The sequence below is a fragment of the Dysidea avara genome, chromosome 4 (genome assembly GCF_963678975.1).
Source record: "Dysidea avara chromosome 4, odDysAvar1.4, whole genome shotgun sequence".
Taxonomy (NCBI): Eukaryota; Metazoa; Porifera; class Demospongiae; order Dictyoceratida; family Dysideidae; genus Dysidea; species Dysidea avara.
In genome coordinates this window covers 18,616,254-18,633,982 of record NC_089275.1, presented here as the reverse complement: position 1 = coordinate 18,633,982, position 17,729 = coordinate 18,616,254, and the positions used below count along the sequence as shown (strand labels likewise).

The following is a 17,729-nucleotide window of genomic DNA, read 5'->3' as shown; positions in this document are numbered from 1 at the left end:
AGAGATGCGCGTAGGATTAGTTCAAGGAGGCAAGATGATCCTCGAAATGTTCAGTAATTGTAACGGACGGAATTGAAGCGTTGACGTAAGGAAAATAATGGCTGATCAGTACGAGTATGAAACACCAGCTGACGATCCCAGGAAAGAGGCGAATCTTATTTCAAGGCTATTCTTTAGGTAAGGTCACTATCGAGGTCACCTGATCTATATTATATAGCATGTACTGAAGGTTTGACAGCTATTTTACACTTGCCTTCTATGGAAACTATTGTTCCACTGATAATGCATCTATCAATGTTAAGCCCCTACCCCCCCAGCATGTGGAGACAAGGTGGGGATTTACACCCTGCAAGAGCAATAACCCCACTACTGGGGCCTAAGTGTTTGTCTAATCCCCTACCTACCCCCTATATTCCCCGAGGTATTCCCCCACTCCATGATCAGTTGAACACATGCATGTCACATTACAGAGATACTACATTACATTACAGTATATCTATAGTGCTGAAACAATTATTCGATTATTTGACTATTTGGTTGGTATAACACTATTCGATTTGTTAACACACTATTCGAATAATCGTTAGCACTTTGCACACTGTATTCAGAAGGAAAAGTCAACCTTGAAACTTAAGATTGTGAATGAAGTAATGTGTCTATGCTGTAAAATTAGAAAAGATACTGTAGAAATAACACTTAGGCTTTAGCTACCTTGCTCCCTAACTAAAGGTTTTGGTACTTATTCAATAAAAGTGTAATAGTCGAATATTCGGTCATTCTGTTCACAAATATTTGAATAGTAAAAATTACTATTCGTTTCAGCTCTACTAGAGAATGATTACTGGAGTAATATATCAAGTTTTAATGTGAACATTCCGCACAATAGTAACTATCAGGAACATCATCCTCTGGGATCCCAACAACGTTTGGCCTCTTGCACCACTTCTTGTACACTGAACTCAGTTTGCTGCATCTAGTGTGTGAAACATGAGAGGCTAATCTATATAATTTCATCATCAGTAGCTTCATGCCGCATGGGCTATGGAACCATGTATACAACAGTCCTATCAGGGACCACCATAGCACGGCATACAGACTGAAAAGTGTCAAATATACTGTTAGCTAGCTAGCTACGTATAGCTTTATACTCAGAGACTGACCCGCTACGTGTGGAATGTTATTCTAGCTAGCCTATCGCGATTTAGAATCAATATACCTGAACTTTGATCACCGACTTGTCCGTTATGCTATCGCCAGGTAGAATATCTAAAAATTCTCCCTTCCATTCTTCATCTTTTAACTGGAGAAAGAATAGCCTTCTTCAGGGAGTTAAGGTCTCCATCTGGTTCCTCACTATGAAATACGACGGACCTGCTGTGTTCAGCTAACAGCACCAACACTCTCTTCTGTTCTGCCATACCTGCAGACAATACACGTTAAGATTTGGCTATGGGTCAACGTCACGTGATTTAACTAAATATATAACTACACAATTCGATTGTTATAAAAAATGCTTGTGTCAAAAGCCCCACTACTGGGGGTAACTTTGTAGGTGAAATCCCGTACTGGGGGTTACAATTGGTAGGCGCGTAATACGTACATGAGATCATTACCAGTCTGTGAAAACATTATACACCTATCAATGCCATGTCCCACGGGTAGGGTGAGGGAATACAGGAGATTTGACAAAGTCTAGTGTCAAATTCCCCAGTACTGGGGCTAAGGCCACTCCAAATAAATTCTCTGTTTCCCGTCCACCGCCCGCATCTGGTTACTTCCAGCTCTAAATTATTCCATTTTTCCGTATTCTTTCATTATTTTCCGGTTATCCTTGTATACTGACAGACTCAGTAAAAGCTATCTTGAAACAGTGCTATCACGTTGGCACAGACTTCACGTTTGTGCTATTTTGCAACTTAAAAAGGAAAGAACAAGCTTAAACATGCTTTTATGCAGCTTTTTATGGTTGTGCTAGGCAAATAATGGCTTGAAAAACTCCCTAATGAAATAATGGAAATGGACCGCCCGTCCGGATGCAAATATGCCTGAGTCCAGGACGGGAAACAGATAATTTATTTGGAGTGGCCTAAGAAGCTTCTCGAAATCCCACTGTGTCCCTTCCTCAATAGACGGGGGGGGGGGGGGGGGGGGGTTGATAGGGTGCATCAATGTTACTATAACATGATTTTTTTTGGACCACGTTGTATTTATTGTTAATATTACGTTTCAAGTCTCCTGCTCACCACCTAAATTTGGTCATCATTATGAGATCTTGCAAATTTACACCATTATTCTGTCATCTCAATCTATATTAATGATCATATAGAAGTTATAAACTAACTTGCTTACATCTAGAGGAAGGGATCTGGAGCCTAGATGAGCTGAAAACCCTATGCAATGTCAAGGGATGAGGTTTAACCCTTTCACTTAAAAGATCAAAATACTCTAATAGAACATTCAGCTAACTCTAATAAAACAGACAGGAGCATGTACGATCATAATGAACTGCCTGCCCTCATTGATTTAGACTAACTTTTGTAGTCTGAATAAGTGGCCTTAACATTGTTCATGGCTAATGGATTTTTAATAGTAATATAACAGTATTGTTGTCTCATTTATATAGAAATTGTCTCTTCCAACTCTGGAAACATAAGAATTAGTATTTGATTGCTAACTGGAGGAGGTTGACACGCTTTAAACGCTGCTAAAATAAATTATACGAAAGTCTATTTGTATGGAGTGGAATAAACAGTTGTCTCAATATAAAATAGTGAGATATCGTCTTTTCTTTTATGAAGACGTACACAATCAGTCTGATTTAAGTTTTATGTGTGAAAAAGTGGTTTGGAATTTTCAATTAAAACTTAAAGTGCTTTTGCAATGTCTCCTTAAAGCTTACATGAAGAGTGATCTGAATATTAAGTCTGCCCCACTGTTTGGTTATTTTGTATTGCAACTATTGAGGGTCATGTGAAATACCAAATAAATATAAGCAATTAAGCGCATTAAAGTATGTACCAACCATGCAATGATACATATTGCATGGTGAAAACTAACATTGGCAGAAGGGATTGAACTCAATGTTAGACTCTACCAATTTGTTTATACTGATATCTGAAAAGGTTATATTGCTGGAATCATCTGTAAGAATTTGCAGAATCGTCATTGTATGCCAGAGCAATTACAAATAAATAAATAAATAAAAAATGATGCAAATATCACTTTTTTAAAATATTGTTTGCAGTCAACTATTCTAACAGAGCAACCATTTAAGCTTTATAGAACAACTGGTGTTCGTTAAGTACATATCAAAGGTCACATATGTAGTCATAGAATCATTACCATTGTTAGTGTTATCCCTCAAGGAACCTGTGAGAAGGTTAGATCAATTTAGTTGTAATAAAAATATGTAATTATATGCAAGAAGAGTGTACAGTAGTTTTTTGACATTGCCATGGCTACCATTTTAGTACATTAGAAGGTGGTTTTGTTTTCTATTTGTCTGCATGAAAACACTCTACATACTCTAAGTATTAGCTAAATGATTTGTTTTGCTATCGAACTGATTATTTCACTATGCAAATTATGTATTAAATTAATAATTAGACTGAGTTTATATATGGTCACCTGAAACTTGGTAACAGTTACAACAGAGACAGTGTACTAACATGTTTACATTTATGGTGATGTTTGTAAAGTGTGCGAAAAGAAGAAAAATCTAGACCTCTGGACAAAAAATACAAACATATTTTATTGTGTATATCTTGGGAATGGTTTCACTCACATTTGGTGTATGGCTTGCTCTACTGGTGGCCAGCTCCACTGCAAGAATGGGTCCAATTTGATGAAGGGACTATGGTGCATGGAAATTACACTACCTACAGTGTGATGGGCCAGCTTTCTTAGCTACATGACACATAATACATTACTGTGTGCCTTGGTGCTGCAACATTTTTATTATACATATAGGCACTGCTTTATCACTATTGATTAAGTATGTATATACATAACCATTTTTCATTTTGTCTGTCTCTCATCAGCTGGCTAGACCTACTGGTGTGGACTGGGTATCGACGAGAGCTAAAACAAGAAGATCTTTATGCTAGCCCTGAGGGAGCCAGATCACAGAAGCTACTAAAAGATTTCAAAAAGTAATATAGTACTTTTATTCTTCAAGTTATAAATGCATCACATCAGTTAAACATATAGTTATAACCGAAAGCAACAGAGAAATACAGGCATGCAATATGTGTGAAAGTAATTCATGAAGGTACGTACATATAGATATATACTACTGTACTTGTGTTCAAGAAAATTCTTTTTGCACATTAATCGAATAACCTTTGAATACTTTATTATGGCTCTGTATGATGTCATATACGCATACTTTTATATCCTCATACAACAGGGTGTAGCTATATATGTATATTGTTCACACAGGTTCTGGACTGTTGAATTAAGACGTCAGCAAAGGAATAAGCAGCCGAGACTATGGTTTGCCTTGTTTCGACACTTCAAAGGAGTAGTACTTCTTTATGGCATTATGTTTTATATTGAGGTAACTGTCATTTAACAAGACCTAGTGAAGGTTAAACTTGTGAAACTTAACAGGTAGTAATACTTCTTGTACAAGCAGTACTGGTGGGTAATCTATCACAATACTTTTGTGAAAAGAACAGTTTAGAAGAAGAATTGTCTGTAGCACGGGAAGCTAATGACTCCAGTTTAATGAATTCAGTAGAAGAAGAAATAAATGTGGCTACCAGAGATGCTTATTTGTATGCAGCAGGAATCACCGCGATTGGTTTTGTAGTAGCTGTGTTGCATTCCTGGGTATTTTACCTGTCTGGTACTACTGGTATGAAATACAGAGTATTGCTTACTGCTGCTATATATGAAAAGGTAATCATATACAGTACAGTATGAAGCTTTGGGCTTTCTGGCCAACCCAAAACCAGTGGCGTTATCAGCCTCACTTTCTAATATTGGTTAGCATAATTATAATCAGACCCAATTTGTGCCTTCAGGATGACCCCAAACAAGTTTCTAAGAAATTTAAAGATTTACTGAGCGACTAACTCAATAATTGATGCCTTTAGCCAAGCAAAACATCATGGGCTTGATATCTTCACTGTTAGGGATTTCCCACCCCAAAATGAAGGGATGCTCACCAAAACACTGCCATTAAAAACCACCATGGAAATATTGGACAAAAACTCTTAATATCAAATATAGAATTTAAAAAAAAATGTGTGATACAATCCTCATTATATATTTTGTGTTCTAATGTTTAGATCCTGTACCTGTCCCAATCCACTATTGGACAGTTATCTATTGGACACATTGTAAACCTTGCCTCTAATGATGTTCAGCGATTTGACATGGTAAAATAACTGTACAGTACACATACCCTATATACACATCAACCAAAATATTATGTATATTTATGTGGTGAGAATATAACTGTGTTTACCAATACTCATAGGTTTAAAAATCTGTGTTTCCCTATATAAAAACTTTTTGTCTATGCTAACTTGGTACTAGTTATGTTTGGTACAGCCAGACAACGTTTTACTGCTGTCAAATCTCTGATTCGTTAGACGAATTTAGGAGTATACCTTCTATTATTTGGTACCCCTATGTTAAAACAGATATCACTAGATTAATAATGGTTCATGTAAAGCTGCTTGCTTTGTTAGTGTGATCTCCAGCTTAACTGGCAATCATTAGAAGTACTAATGTCACTATCACCATTTTTACACAGTTATCAACAATTTGAGCTCTATTGCCTCTTTTCACATGATCTCCAACCAATATTGTCATCTATTCTGCTACTCAAAAGATTCATCAGTTTACCTGTTAGAATTATTTCATTAATTTCTTCCATACTCAAATTGACTCCCTACCTGATAACCTAGTTAATTCACCTGAGTTAATAGAATGCACTTCGTCACATTAGACTACAATAATTTTAGTTTTGTTGTGCTATATAATTATACATTCAACACTCAATTTTGAGGTACGTATATGCATACTTCAACTGAATTACAGTTTGTGTAAGAGCGCACTATAGCAATTACCTGTAGTTAGCAAGATTACTCTTGGTGTTAGTCGGTACAGTGAAACCTCTCTAATCCGACACCTCTGTAATCCAGAATACCTCTAACATTGTTAAATGACTTTTCTATGTAGTACTACCTTGCATCCTCAATAATCTGACATAATTTTCTTGTCCAATGAGCATTGGATTATAGATATGTTGCACTATCTAGAGTAACTTCCCCTGATTGCCTTACACTCTTGGTTAGGCCATACCTATTTGAAAAGTTGTTGCTTGGACCCAGCCGACCCAATTTTGCGCAGATTTTAATCAAGAAAAGAAAAAATTAGATCATGTGACACCTATAAAATTGCTGCAAAAGATCAAGATACTCTAATAGAACAGTCAGTTGGTGCAATTTTGATCTCAAATATAATGCTAGCTATCTGTAAATGTAAAGCCAGCATGTTCCTCACTCCTGGTGAAGAAACTCTATGATAGCATCAGTGCAGTGCTCATTGAACTACAAGCTATGTTTATCTGTTTTTAATAGTTATGTATTAGAAGGTATTTGATAGATCTACATACAGCTTTAATGTGACTTACTGATCTATATGGCTTGTAACCAGAAATCATAAGCATGTACACATCTAAAATTATAGCTAGCTGTTTTTTTGTTGTTTTTTTGCCTACCGACCGACCCATTTTGTTGCAAAATAAACCCGAGCAACAACTTTTCAAATAGGTATGGCCTTAGGGAGGACCACCAAATGTGTAATTTAGTGTATAGTGAGGGGTTGTTTAAGCTATACTACACTGTACCTATCTGCTGCTACCGTTGTTAAAAGTTTGACCCTGGCTTTTGTTGACCGTCATTGCAAGTAAAGAAAAACAGGAAACTGCACACATCTAGACTCAAATGGTGGTGTGGAGTAACCAAGAACTAGACCTTCTATTAAAGTAAGTGCAAAGGCAAATCTGAAAGCTCTGTTGGAAACTCAACTGCTTGGAATTTATCAGCAGGCACTGAATGCACTCATCAGGTAACAAGGTTGTGTTGGTGGTATAGGTAGATTTGTTAAGAGATTAAAAATACGATAATTACGTACGTGATGTATGTCCTGGATAAACTCAAGCACCAACCACATACTAATTCCATACTGTTGCCTGCCAGACTGAGCTCTGGTCCAGAGTTTCAAATACACATCTGTTTGTCATTGGAGCCTCATCAACAATAGCTTCAGTTTCCTGTATAACTTTGCAGAATACAGTTCCCCTCTTAATGCTTGCATAGAAATGTCCATAGCATTCAAGTCTTCTCCTAAGATCAGGTGGTATGCAAGGCGCGGCCTTCACTTAGAAGTGTAGCTAGATGCAGTTACCGATGCTATATCTTACCTTTAGACCTGAATTTATTTATAATATTAAAAAGTCCTGTTACTCCTGGAGCATCCAAAAATAACAAATCTCCCTACCATAGAACAAAAGCAGTCGTACACTTAATTGTTACTGTTCTATATTGTCCCTGCGGTACTCTGTTTCAAGTGTTTATTGTTGTCTACATGAGGTAGGCCACATTCAGATAGTTGCCAAAATCCCATGGAAATTCCGTACTTTTTCATGCAAATCAATGAATCCCAGGTTGATGATGTCATCATTTGCCTCCAACTGCTCATCCCTGTGTAGAATATTTTGTTGATGTACAAGGTCTTTGTGGTTGTCATATATCTCCAGTGGGTTGGATGGTTCACTCCAGGCCAGTATCACAGCAGAGACTGTTGCATTCTTCATAGCCAAGTGGTACCAACCTTTAAGCAGAGGTATGCCTCACCAGAAGGAACTACACAAATCATGATCGGTCAGCAAATCACTGATGACCTTTAAAGCAAACAGAGATAGAAGTATTCTCCTTATCATGAGCTGATGGTATAATCCTATACCATTGGTTAACACCAGGATAGCCAACACCTCTGTTCCTTGTTTCTTCTTCAACCAAGACTTGTTCCATGTGTAGTACTCTGAATTGTCAATGTCTTGGCAAAGTTGTCTACTTGACGCAAAGCAAAAAAATCTTTTCATGTGGTCTTTGGAGGAAGGGGGTAAAGCTGGGCAGTATGAGATTTGTCCGGTATACGGTATTATAGAAAATATCACGATACAAATACATATCACGGTATGGATTGCATTTTATGAATAAAGTGAACTGGAAAGTGTGATAGAAGGTTGATGAAACATTTAAATGCAGTTAGAAGGTTCCTTTTACATTAGTAAAGGCAGGAAATAACAGGATGGCGGTATGAATCAGCTCTAGACGGTATGGTGGTATCTTCTTCACTTATCCAGTATGGTAATGGTATCACTAAAATACCTTCTCCTACAATGTGTACCGGTATAAGTATAGGTGGTCATTTGAAACGTTGATGTATGTTTGCTAGGAAATGTTTGCAATCACTATCTGTACCCTCATTCAGATGCTAGCCGTGGCTGAGCAAATGATTCCAGTTGAACATTATGTTTAGAGCAGCAAAATGATTCAGTTTCTCCAAGAAATTGTAAAGCCGCACATTGTGAACATTCTACCCTAAGTGCTAATGCCACAGCATGCTGGAATGTTCAGCAACTAATATTAACTGAAAAATTAATTTCAAAATAATACAAACGTCTCTTAAAATCTAGTTCTTCTGTTTACCTGGGAAAAAAGATTGACAACAGCCAGCATAGCTATGCAAATTTAAAATAAATTATATCTAATTCAAAACAACCAAGCTGTGAAAAAGAGTGCGGCCTTTCAAAAATAGAAATCACATGTGATGGCCAAGAAATGGCTGCAATAATATTTTATGTCAATTAATGTTGCAAAATTTATTGACAGTATAATATAACTGCAGCCATTTCTTGGTCGGCACCTTTAATATCACATCTTTTTCATTCTAGCCAAAGACCGCACCCTTTTTCACAGCTTTGCTGTGTTGGATATATTCACACCTATTATTGCACATACAACTTTGACTTTCTGTGATTTTACACAATTTTATCTAATCATTTTTTATACTATAGGGCTTAGAGTTTGTCCATATGTGGTAGATATTCCCTTTGTCAGCACCACTGGCTGTTTACTTCTTGTGGAATGAAATAGGCCCAAGCTGTTTGGTTGGCTTTGGTATCATGTTCCTACAACCACCACTTCAATATATACTAGCACGTGTATATACCAGGATGTGGTATGTTGAGACTGAGGACGTGGTAATGGTCCTTGTTATCCATGGATGTTACAGGTTAAAGGCAGCTAAAGTGACAGACAATAGAGTGAGAGTGATGAATGAGATCATCAGCGGTATGAGACTGATCAAGATGTATGCCTGGGAGTGGGCATTCCATGAATATGTTAAGAAGATCAGAAAGTTAGCAGTCAACAATTTCATTGATGTCAGTATCATTTTATGTGGTACATAGGAAGGAGAGTAAGATCATTACTAAAGCTAGTATGATCAGGTGCTTCAATCAAGCATTCTTTTATTCACTGCTCAGCTTACTCAGTTTTGCCACTTTTTCTACATATACTGGATTGGAAAATGCCCTTACTCCTAAGAAAGTGTTTACTGTAATTACTCTCTTTTCAGTTACAAGGATCCATTACTTCTACACATTTGTTTACTGCTTACTAGGATTGTCAGACATGTGGGTTGCTTCAAAACGAATTCAGGTAAATACAATGATGTAATGAATATACAGGTGTGTATATGTATGTCTTGCTATTCGCAGAAACTATTGCTACTACCAGAACTGAGTAATAATACAATAACTTATAGTGATGACGTCAAGAGAACTAGTAGATCATGTTCCCCTAATCTGATGCTTCCTCTAAAGTTAGTCAATGAAGAAGTCACTACTGATATATGGAGACGGATCATTGTCCAATGGAGTAACTCCCAGGATTATAATCAATAATCTAACAGCATCCTGGACGCATGTTAGCTGACCAAATTTAATTGGAAAATAATTCTTGTTTCTGTGGTGCTGGGCCGACCCATTTCTGGAGTACTTAAATAGATATTTCTGTAGGTGGCCATTTAATGCAATATAAAGCATGCTGGTCTGTCATTTAACAAAGTCTGTCAAGTTTCTGACTCCCTACTTAATATCAGTAGTTATTTGATGCATTTCAGTACCCTGTAATACCAGTGCTGTATGTGCGTGTGTGTAATAGTGAGGTTTTAAGGTTGTAGTAGGTAAACATGAATGTAGTTCTTACTGATGGTACACATCCAACTTTATATATTTTAACCTTGATGAGCAGGTATGTATTATGTTTGTCTTGCAGTTGTTAGTTCTATATGTTATTTATTGTGATATAATAGAGTTAATAATAGTAGGGAACTCTTGGTGATATAATAGAGTTTTTCTATATATTGTGGCAGCAGCACTAATATTGTGGTCAGATATGTAATATAGTAACTATTTGGTATTTTAATTTGTATACATTTAGGACAGAGAAAAAGCTGTTTTAAAAGACATCAACTTCACTGTAGATCAGGTAAAGTATATTTAAATGGTAGACATGGTGATTATACCTGGTTGATCAAGTCAAACAGGTTACTAGCAGTAGTTGGTCCAGTTGGATCAGGAAAGGTAAGTGTTTTTCCAGTTGACTACTCTAACTGATTTCCATGTTATACTATAGTCATCAATACTACAGTGTCTACTGAGAGAATTAGAAGCATTGGATGGATCAGTAGACATTGAGGGTAGTGTATCTTATGCTAGTCAGGTCCCATGGATATTTTCTGGAACTATGAAACAGAACATTTTATTAGGACTGCAATACAATGAAGTTTGGTATAAAAGAGTAGTGGAGTGTTGTTCTCTTGTTAAGGTACATAAGCTCATTATCCTTACATTCTTATTGGTACTGTGCAAAATATAAAATAGTCTAAAAGATAAACAAGCTATAGTGTTCTATGGTGAAATGTAAGGTTAAACAAGATTCTTGGCCATACTAATAGTATTACTGTGGCGGTACGACAATGCACTGTGTTCAATTGTATAGGATATTGATGAGATGCCATTTGGTAATGAGACATTGATAGGAGAACGAGGAGTGAACCTTAGTGGCGGTCAGAAGGCTAGAGTGAACCTTGCCAGGTGTTACGCTGTGTATTTGTTTTACAAGTAGTTCAAGTCTTGTGTGTAGGGCAGTGTACAGGGACAGTGACATCATGTTGTTGGATGATCCTCTGAGTGCAGTAGATGCTGCAGTGAGCAGACACCTGTTTGATAAGTATGTATAAAATGTTAACAGAGTAAATGTTATTTCTGGTACTATTTTAAGGTGTATATGTGGAGTGTTAGCTGATAAGTTGGTGGTCTTAGTGACCCATCAGTTACAAGATGCTGAAAATGCAGATCATATTCTAGTATTAAAGGAGGTTTGTGTGAGGCCAATAAAGTAACAGTAATTTTATGTTGCTCAGTAGGGTTGTGTACAAGGATATGGAAATTATGATGAGTTAACATCAAGTGGTCTTGACCCTACTGAACTATTTGATGATGTAGAAGATAAACCGTTTGATTTTGTGGCCCCAAATTTTACAGAGGAGTATGAAGATGTAACAGAAGAAACAAATCTTGACTTACCTACAAGTCCAATGGATGCACAGCGATTGTTATTAGACAGGGCACTAAATCGTGGTAAATGGTTACATTCTGAAAGTTCAGCGGCAGACGAAATGTCTTTACATACTGTTCCTTCAATGTTTTCCCTAGTGTCAATACCCAGTCACTTTGAGGGTTTAAACATCAATACTGATAATAATGAGGTGTGTGTACTTAACCGTTCATCTCCTATATACTCAGCAAAGATGATGTATCATGGCTTAGAGATAAAGCTAGCACACCAACTAGTTTTTAATGCTTAGTTCATTAGCAGTCCTTAAACTTTTATTGTGCATAATAGTTTTCCCTCCTTGGGCTGTGCAATGATCGTGATAAAATTTACTATTATATACTATTAAATCTCTGTATGACAGCAGTCAGATGATACATTTAGAGAAAGGTCTCCATCAGTTGCTGAAAAAAAAAATCAATCTTGGGAAGTATTACCTGCCTTTACTTGCATGAAACTGTACTATTTCTCTACATTTTGTAATATCGAGGTAATGTCTTTTCAGTGACAGATCTAGGTGGGTTTCTGAGGTTTCAACAAAAACTAATTTAGCCTAGTGGTAGCTTTATTATTAATGTGTTAACAATTAATCATATAGCAAAAAATCTTTATACCACTGTACTTCAATAGTATGCATTCATGCAATTGCATTTACCTATAACATCCATTATAGCTATAAAATCCTCAGCAACACTTTACTATTTACCTCCCACTGGATTAATAATGCTCTAATAGAACAGTCACCCTATTTCAGCAGTCAGACAAATATTCAGCCAAGAACTCATGGAATAGGCCGGATAATGAGATTATTGAGACTTACTGTGTAGATTAAAACTAGCAATCACTAAAATTTAGTAATTTACTGTAAATGATTGTGATTATTGTACATCCATGCTGCATAAATAGCCCGGAGAGTCCTGCTGAAAAAAATGTTCCAATAAATTGGGGAAATCAGCCTCACATGCATTAACTTTCAGAGAGTTTAATGCTTAAAATTTCTTGGGTGACATGCACTCACCAGTATCAAGATACCCTAAAAGAGCAGTCACTTCAGTACAACAGTCAAAAGAGCTAAATGTTGATTATGTTTGTGATAAACTCTCAGATTCAATCTCAGAGGGTTTAATTCTGTAAACATTGCTCAACCTCAAAAATGTTGCCCCTGGAAATATTTAGGCACTGTAGTACCTATGTATAGTAGTATATGCATACAAGTATACCTCATGTTAGAGAAGTGTGGGCTGATGTATTTTAGTATGATCATTGCTCTAGAATAAGCGTAACTGGATGCCAGAAGAGGAGAGAGCTCATGGTACCATTTCAAACAAGACTTACTTGTTATTTGCCAAAGAAGGTAGTGGAAGTCACTTGATAACAATAGCCCTCATTGTACTACTGTTAGTAGTAGAGGTTAGTGTTTAATAGCCAACTGTAGTTTTAATCATGCTGCTTTTTTACAGGGATCTGTTATCAGTACAGATTGATGGTTAGCTAAATGGTAAGACAAAATTGTCAGATAATTCTGCTTAGTATAGCTTTGATACAGGGCTAGTGAAGCTGACTCTTGCTTACCAGATACTGTTAACATTTCCACTACAAGTTCTTCTGATTATAGCCTCACTACAGACCAAAGAGTTGGAATATATGGTGGACTTGTTGGAGTGACTGCTACACTAATATTATCCAGAGCTGTACTGTGTTACCTGCTCTGCTTTGCTGCTACTAGTAGTTTACATAGTAAAATGTTTAAATCAATACTACGTACTCCAATACTGTTTTTTGATACTAACCCAGTTGGTGAGTACAGGACAATGTGTGAAGTGTGTAGTGATAAGGAAGGAATGGAAATTTAATTTGCATGCAAACACTAGGCAAGAGGATGCTGGTCTCTTTCAAGTATTAATTGCACAAGTCCTTGATATAGCCTACACTCTTTTCCAAAACTGGCTATTTTGGTGCTTGCTTTTGTTTTTTTGTGTACTAGACTAAGTATGACTATAATACAGAGTTTTCATTTAAAAAACCTTTAAACCTTTTATAACGTAGAAAGTAAGGAAGTTGGTTATGGTCCTGGATGTGAGTTTTGAGGCCATAGTTCCAATTAGCATTAAATATTTTCATATTTTGTGTTGCATGCTAATACTCATATTTGGTTTGTGCATAATAACTGTACCATGATTTCTTTTAGCCCACCAAACTGCACTACCCTGGCTATGTAATCTATGCACAGACCTTTTCCAATGTTATACTTCCTTAAGAAGCCTTTTAGGAAAATTCATATTTAGAATATTTCAAATATGGTGCTTATGTTTTGTCTACATTCAAAATTCAAAGCAATCAGAGTATGTGTTTGTGTAATGTAGTAGTTTTTTTTTTAATTTGTGCAAAAAGACAAATAGTCTAAGAAAAATTTATGAAAGTTTGGTTGTGAACATCTAGTCCTTTGCTTAAACTTGATATACATGAACTACTGTACGTGGTAGAGAATTCTGTTGTAAAAGTTATTCCATTAAGAGAAAGGAGCGCAGAGCTACATATTGCGCTTCTGTCATTCACGGGGTAGTGAGGTAGACCAAAGAGTGGGCTGGAAAAAGGAATGGGGGGAGACTTTTACAATAAGTTACACAGTAGCGTTAGTCGCATACAATAAACATTAATGTCGCTCTAGGGGATCTGGGAGAATTACCCTAGAAACTATTTTTGCTGTAGCTTCATACAATGAAATGTGACTGTTCTATTAGAGTATTTGACTGTCCCAAGCCTGTTTCCACTGCTTATGGGTAATAACACTGGTGTGGTGCATTTGCTGTTGGGCTGTGTGATACACTACTGTGTGTCTAGATATAGTAGGTGAAGTTTTTTACATGCAGAGTGAACAATGGGGCTACAAGTGTTTATGCTTGCCTTTTTATAGGTCGTGTTCTTAACCGATTTTCAAAAGATATTGGATTTATGGATGCTCTTTTACCAAACAAGCTACTGGATTTTATCACTGTATGTATGACATACCTTCAATGTGTAAATGGTACGCATATTTCATTTAGTTTGGATTACGTATTGTTGGTGTCTTTGTGACTGCTTGTGTTGCTAACTACTGGTTATCCATACTTGTGGTTCTTATTGTTGTATTGATATTTCTGTTTCGACAATATTTCTTGCGTGCTTCACGGAATATACAAAGACTCGAGGCACTGGGTAAGGTGCTGCTTTGATCTTAATCTCAGTTGTTATAGTCCCCTCAGCTCGTAGTCCAGTGTACTCTCATATTTCATCTACCGTACAAGGTCTATCTATCATCAGAGCCTACAAAGAGCAAGCTAAATTTCTTAATACTCACCATTTCTACCAGAATGAACACACTAAAGCATGGTACTTGAAGGTAGCCACTACTCGATGGTTTGGGATGAGACTCGATTTGTTTGGAGCAGTTTTTCTTACATTTGTTGTTTTCACTTCGGTTCCACTGGCTGATGGTAGGGAATTAACATTAAGTAGCAGTCTGATTAACTTGTGTTTAGTTCTTGATCCAGCACTTGTGGGATTATCTTTGGCCTACGCTGCTACTGTCAGTGCCATGCTGCAATATGCTGTCCGTTTAAGTGCTGAAGTGGAGAGCCTGGTAAGAGATTATTCCAGATTTTGATGATATAATATGTGTGATGTATGTAGATGGTATCAGTGGAGAGAGTCATGGCTTATGGTCAGTTAGAAAGTGAAGCGGAACTGGAAACTATTCCACGCAACAAAGCTCCTCCTTTTGAATGGCCTGACAAAGGAGTTATTGAACTTCATAACACTAAATTCAAATATGCTACTGACTATCCCTTTGTGCTGAAATCAATATCTTTTGGGATTGAATCATGTGAAAAGGTTGATAATTAATAGTTATTTGATTGTAATTACTATGCTATGATAATAGGTTGGTGTTGTGGGTAGGACTGGAGCTGGCAAATCTTCATTGTTGGCAGCATTGTTCAGATTAGCAGAACCAGAAGGAGTGTTTGAAATTGATGGAATACAAATAACGGACATAGGATTACACCATCTTCGTAAAAAGATATCAATTATTCCACAGGTAATGTATTGTATATGTTGTAGTGAGATTTATACTAGTGTGTGTATGATACAGGACCCAGTACTGTTCAGTGGAACTGTGAGGTATAACTTGGACCCATTCAGTGAACTTGCAGATCATCAATTATGGGATGCATTGGAAGAGGTTATTTCCTAAATAATTGTGGCAATGCAGTCATGTAGTATAGTAGTACTGTATAGTAGGGATCATGAATTTTTGGGCTTTCTTACCCAAAAAAATACCACCCAAAAATCTAACATCTGGTTCACTTTTCCTTCACTCCAGCTTTGCAATATTAGGAACCCAAGTATAGACATTTAGAGTAACCCCAAACAAGTTTCTAAAAAAATTATTTACCTGAAGTTTAACTGACAGACTAATTCTTTCAACTAAACATAACCCAACTATGGGCAAAGGTGTGGACTTAAGTACTTCACTATTCAACATTGCTTAAGCCAGAGACATGCCTTTTTGCCAACCACAGTAGCTACAATGCATGCACCACGAACTTACCTTTGTCCTCTTTTGTGTCCCATTTCTTTTCCCTGCACTGCCACGTAAGCGTTGATTTACAGATAGCACATCACGGCTTCTTGTGGCTATTAAGAAATTTATCTGTAACTTCTCCAGTAAATGGATTGATTGCAAAGGCACTCCTCATCGTTTGTAACACTGTATAACAGGTGAAACATAACTGAAAAATAAAGCAACCTGCCACCACTCATGCAATTAATATTCTTTCTTTTCATGCAGTCCGTTCTGGTTAATACATGTATATTGTGCTACAGAAGAGTAAAAAAGGCATATCAGAAATTTTATGCATAAGTAGGGATTATAGCATGAAACAAGGGAGGTCATCTACACCTGCAGCTATACTAGTGGACATTTCTCCCTACTTCAGTCATGGCTATAGCTATAGCTACTATGACAGGCTGTATATGGCCTGTTAGTATGCTATGGCTGCAAGTGTAGATATCCTCCCTTGTTGCATTGCTTTTTATTTCTATGATCCCTACTCAAATGTGAAATTTCTCTTTTTCTTTATTCAGGTTCAATTGAGAGAAGTTATAGCAAATTTGGAGGATGGGCTAGAAGCACAAGTGTCTGAAGGTGGTTCTAACTTTAGCATGGGTCAACGACAGTTGATGTGTCTAGCAAGAGCTTTATTGAGGAGGAACAAGATCCTCGTAATCGATGAAGCAACTGCCAACGTTGATCTAATGTGAGTGAAGATGTTAACTCATGAGAAGAGATGTATGGTAGACACTTCTTTATGACTACAGAACGGATGGTATGATTCAGGAAATGATCCGCAAGAAGTTCAATTATTGTACTATCCTTACTATTGCTCATCGACTGGAAACAATAATGGACTCTGATAGAGTACTGGTGAGTTAGGATGATGGTGAACAATTGTACAGATGTTGTTGATTTGTAGGTTTTATCTTCTGGTAAAGTGATAGAGTTTGATACACCATTTAACCTCCTACAGAAACAGCACTCAACATTTCATAGTATGGTAAAGAGAACTGGTCCTGTAGAGTCAGAAAGACTTAAGGATATTGCCAGAACAGTGGAAAAATTGAAACATGGTTCCAGATTATAGGTATATTTTCAAGTGGCAACAATTTCATTGTCATATAAAAAAATGTTTATTATAAATTACAATGAAAGCAACATTTATTATAATGTACTGTATGAGTCTGTATCTAGACCAAATATAGTCAAGCATGAAAGTTTGGTCTTCTCGAACTTGGCAGCCACCATTATTATTATTATTATGGATATGCAAATATATTAAGTGCAAGACTGTAAGCCTTTGTTCATATCCATATCCAATAGTTATCCAATTGAAGGAATTGCAATAGTATTGGCTGAAACTACTTCCTGAGGTAAATTATTTCAGCTATTAGTGATATGTTGAGTAAAAAATGGATCAAGCATTCAGTCTG

The 17,729-nt window shown here is 36.7% G+C and overlaps 1 pseudogene; it reads left to right on the top strand.

The window, feature by feature from the left end:
* The first annotated feature begins 13 nt into the window (after positions 1 to 13).
* Positions 14 to 17,450, top strand: LOC136253630 (ATP-binding cassette sub-family C member 4-like; annotated as a pseudogene).
* The last annotated feature ends 279 nt before the right edge of the window (positions 17,451 to 17,729 follow it).